General features: G+C 40.3%; 1 protein-coding gene across 1 annotated transcript in view; it reads right to left on the bottom strand.

Moving 5' to 3' along the window:
* baalcb (BAALC binder of MAP3K1 and KLF4 b) overlaps positions 1-5,101 on the bottom strand; it is a 17,654-nt gene that overhangs the window by 12,113 nt on the left and 440 nt on the right. The gene's annotated exons all lie outside the window — the stretch shown is intronic.

Genomic DNA, 5,101 nt, shown 5'->3' with positions numbered 1-5,101 from the left:
ACCATTTCCTTGTGATGTTTGTGGACAAAGATTTAGCAAAAAGTCAAATTTAAACACACACATGAGCGTCCACATAGGAGACAAACCATTTCCTTGTGATGTTTGTGGACAAAGATTTAGCAAAAAGTCAACTTTAAACAGACACATGAGAGTCCACAGGAGACAAACCATTTCCTTGTGATGTTTGTGGGCAAAGATTAAGCCGTATGACAAAGTTAAACACACACGAGAATCCACACAACAGAGAAATCAGTTTCACTGTAAATATTAAAACAGTTCCTACATGAGGTCCCATAGGAGTTAAATGGAGGACTTAAATTAACATAATTAATAAAGGGGGTTTTACAGGCATATATTTAAATTCTATAACATAATAAAGTAATTATTTCACCTTCAGTTGTTATTAAAGACCATGTAAAGTAAATTTTAACATTTTCTTCAGTAAACATTATAAATGTCACAATTGCATTGTTGTAAATGAGTCAAAAGTCTCACAACTGTAGGTACTTTAATTTGGAGGTATAGATCAATTTGTGCTTAAAGATATGTTTGTTTAAGGATTTTCTGGGCGTGCTTTAAAAGGCGGCCGTGTGACGAAACGCAGCCGCCTTAAACACAGCCCTGGCTTAACCCCGCCCCCGCTGTAAAGCGCCCTCTCCGCGAGCCACCTTCGCCCCCGAGCCCTTCCTTGCCGACCCAGGGCCGGTAGCGGCGCACCGCCTGGAGGAAATGCGCGAATGAGTTAGGGGTGTAAGAAAATATCGATACACTGAAATATCGCGATATTTCATTTCCCAATACTGTATCGATATTCTAAAGCCCTGTATCGATTTTTTTATTAAGGTTTAAAATGTCAACTTTCATGACAGCCATTCATTTTTGTGTTGTAGTTCAGCCTCCGACCACTAGTTGGCAGCAGTGAGCCAGCCATTTGGCTCCTCTACCTCTTGAGCGCCAGAGTAAGAGAGCATTAGCATTGTAAGTAAACATTAGCTTCATGCTCTGAAAGCTGAATCTGAGCGGAAAAGACCGACACCCTCTGCCTTCTAAGCTGAAGTAAGGTTACAAACAGTTACTTATTTGTCAGAATGTCTGTATTTTAAACCAAAGTATGTGTCTTGTGCGCTCTTTTTTTCAACTGTAGTCAGGTTTCACGTTACGCATATAGCGCATGCGTCTTATCACCTTGAGCGAGCTCGGCACTCCCCCCGTGACATAAAACTCTGTCCGTTGCTCTCATTAGCTATGTTTACATGGACAAAATAATCGGATTAAACAACCGTTTGGAATAAAAATGCATCATGTAAACACTTAATCGGATCATCTTATTCTGATTGTAGAAAACTGAACTGTGTGTGCATGTCTGCTGACTTTCATTCACCCGGTGGGACAGCAGCGCTCCAGCTGCTCTGCACACCACACAGAACTTTTCCTCCTCGCTCTCTTAACAGATGAAAAATGAGGCAAACAGCCGACGTTGCTACGCAAAAAATAAAAAATAAAAAGCACGTATTGCTTCATCTGCAGGCTGCAGCTCAACCGAGGAGTAACGACGTCTCTACCGTTATTAAAAGCTGACACGGGTCCGTCCTGAGCGCACAGAGGAGCGTTGTTTACGTTTGTAACACAGAAGTAGAGCTGAACGTTTACAACACTGCGCATGTCCGGACTTTTATTCTGAATAAAACTCHGGTGCATGTAAACACTTTTCATGATCGGATTGTGTCCATGTCAACAGTACATTCGGATTATTTAATCTGAATACATTTCAATCCGATTAAAACATTTTTCTGCATGTAAACATAGCTAATGTCCGGCTGATGATCGCATCAAAGTCCATATACTTTATCCTGCTGTGTTCACTTCAAAAACGGTTTAACTCGTTTAGCTTCTCAATTTCTNACACAGGAGACAAACCATTTCCTTGTGATGTTTGTGGACAAAGAAATCAGTTTCACTGTAAATATTAAAACAGTTCCTACATGAGGTCCCACAGGAGTTATATGGAGGACTTAAATTAACATAATTAATAAAGGGGGTTTTACAGGCATATTTTTAAATTCTGTAACATAATAAAGTAATTATTTCACCTTCTGTTTTATTAAAGACCGTGTAAAGTAAATTTTAACATTTTCTTCAGTAAACATTATAAATGTCACAATTGCATTGTTGTAAATGAGTAAAAAGTCTCACAGCTGTAGATACTTTAATTTGGAGGTATAGATCAATTTGTGTTGAAAGAAATGTTTGTTTCAGGATTTTCTGGGCGTGCTTTAAAAGGCGGCTGCGTTTCGTCATGCGGCCACCTTAAACATAGCCCTGGCTTAACCCCGCCCCCTATTGCTCCAGCAATATAAAAACGTTCTTCGCCTGGGTCGTTGCTGTTCAGTTTACTTACTAATCGCAGATAACATCAGATAGCAATAGCATAGATATTTTGTTGTTGTTAGCTAGCTAAACAATTCCCATTTTACTCGAGATAGTTTTACTAACTACCTGGAGACACAGTTAGGATTTATGGACAGTCGTTTGGTGCTGGTTCATGAGGCTCTACCGACCGCCTCCCTCCCGGACTCTCCTCCCGACATCGCTGCTTCTCCTGCACCTGACGGTGGGATAATGCCTCACCGAATAAACGTAGTAAGTTGCTGTTTGTGCTTATATTGTAAATATTCCAAGTGTTGGCTATTTAGTGCATGATTTGGGTTTCGGGGGACCCTCCGACTCGCGCACGCGTTAGACTCCATGGTCCGTGTTTCAGGACGGGTCGGGTGGGTAGCCAACATCGCCGCTGACTTCTTGCGCCTGTTGTACGAGGGCCGCTCCCCACGCGATCGGGGCGCACTGAGAACAGTCCGCTCCGGTCGACAGTCGTACCGGGGCATAGGGGCCCCGTCCCTTGTCCGTGGGGGACCGCGGGGAGAGAGGGCGCAGCGAGGCACTGAGTCCACGGCACCGGGAAGTGGCGAGGTCGGAGCGGAGAGGCCTTCGCGAACATCTCCTCCTCAGTACAGGACACGGACACAGTGACGCTCAGCGCGTGGGAGTGGTTTCAGTGCCTCCAGCTGACACGCCCCCAGCGTTTTCAGAACAGAGCCAATGATGTTTTTCATTATTTTTGAGACTTAATTTCATAAAGTAAACAATGTTTTTAATCAGTCAAATTTAGATTAGTGATTAATAACACATATTTCTGTCATGTGACAAACTCAAAACACAAATTTAATTTTACTTTACATGGTCTTTNTTTCTGGACATTTATGGTTTGATTTCTTTGTATGTATGGATCACTTGGGTTGTTACCAACATCTGGTGAAAATTTCATGTCATTAACACCTCTAGTAATATATGTACTGAGAAAAATGTTGACGTGTTCAATACTTATTTTACCTGCTGTATGTGTATGTTTTTTGTTTGTTTTGTTATTATCACAAACTGATAAGACTCTGAAAAACAGATGAAGTGGTGAATAGGGGTAGGATTAAATAAGATTTACTTCTTCCCACCCCTTTTCAGACATGTTAATGGGATTCTTGTGCTTCATATGAGTGTATGTACTGGGGTAGGTGTACACAGATAGTTGTGTGCACATCGGGTGCATATTTACTTTATGGGTATTTGTGTAATTAGTCTAAGTGATTTCATATTTTGTAGATATTTGAAAGGGTATATTGAGATATATAGATTCAGACTATGCTTTATGTAATGAATTTGACATGTCTGGAATAAATCATAAATCAAATCAAATATCCGTGTCTAAACGCCTTGAAATTGGCTGTGAAGCAGAAACTCAGTGTAGTTCTCTCGGCATCTGAAAATCCATTTCTTCAAAAGTATTTTTAATCTTAAAAGGACTGAGAADTAGTATTAGGAGCTCAGCAGACGTGGTTTCACAAGGTGTTTGCTTTGTTGCTGATGATAGGCTGATGATAGCCTGCAGGAGTCACAAGCGAGCCGGGGGTGGGGGAGGGGTGTTCTGTGATGAGGATAATCAGTTTGGAGACACAGTCCAGAGAAGGAGCTGGTCCCAAAAGGTGGTTTTAGGCCCAACTGTACATTTTTGCTCTCCTGCATGGCTGCCTCAGGACACTACAGGATTTCTCAAACATGCATGGATGAGTCAAAGCAAGACTGTTTTTGATGAGAAGATAACATGATATAAAGCTCAAAAAGTTCATTTTACATAATATTGCCCCATTAATAAAAGCAGGAATATATAAAATAACTAAGAAATTAATAACCTTACAATGCACCAATAAAAAATTAACTTCATCTGATTTTTTATAATTTATTTAATAACTTATTTTGCCAGCATTTTTCCATGAAATGATATATTTCAACACGTAATTTACATTGTTTTTTAGTGTTTATCATTTTATAAGTTTTTTTTACCACAAGTCTTTTTGTTTTCACATTTTAATTTGACATTTTTTGTCTCCTGTATTTATTTTTCATTGTGAATTTCTGCCTCATTATGTAAATAGGTGGGCAGGTCAGCTCTTCTCCTGGTCAACAGGAAGGAGCAGGATATATGTGCAGATCTACTGTGCATGCTTGTGCCTCAGTTTACTTTAAAGTTTAAAGTTTAGTTTAAAACAATGGCACAGATAAGTGTTTTCCTCCTTTCCTTAGTTTTAAACTAAACTTTAAGGTAAATTGAGGCACGTGCACAGTAGATCTGCACGTACTGTATATCCTGCTCCTTCCTGTCTGTTGACCAATAGGAGAGGAGCTAACCCAATAAGGACTGCCCACCTTGTTTACATAATGAAGCAGAAATGCATAAGGTAAAGTAAAAATAGGAGACAGAAATGTAAAAGCAACACATGGAAATAAAAAGACTAGTGGGAAAAAATAATTTAATTTAATCATTTAACTAGCTTGACTGAAATTTCAAGATCCTGAGGACAAACCCCCTCCTTCTTCTTAGCAATCTGAGGGCTATTAGTGGCCTTTTGTTAGACAAATTCCTGCAGGTAATCCAGACACACCCACCACGCCCACCACGCCTCATGATATTGTCACATTGTTTCTCAAGGGTTAGGGTTAGGGTTAGGGTTAGGGTTAGGGTTAGGGTTAGGGTTAGGGTTAGGGTTAGGGT

Source organism: Austrofundulus limnaeus, unplaced genomic scaffold, assembly GCF_001266775.1.
Source record: "Austrofundulus limnaeus strain Quisiro unplaced genomic scaffold, Austrofundulus_limnaeus-1.0 Scaffold222, whole genome shotgun sequence".
Taxonomy (NCBI): Eukaryota; Metazoa; Chordata; class Actinopteri; order Cyprinodontiformes; family Rivulidae; genus Austrofundulus; species Austrofundulus limnaeus.
This window is presented reverse-complemented; position numbering and strand designations above follow the sequence as displayed.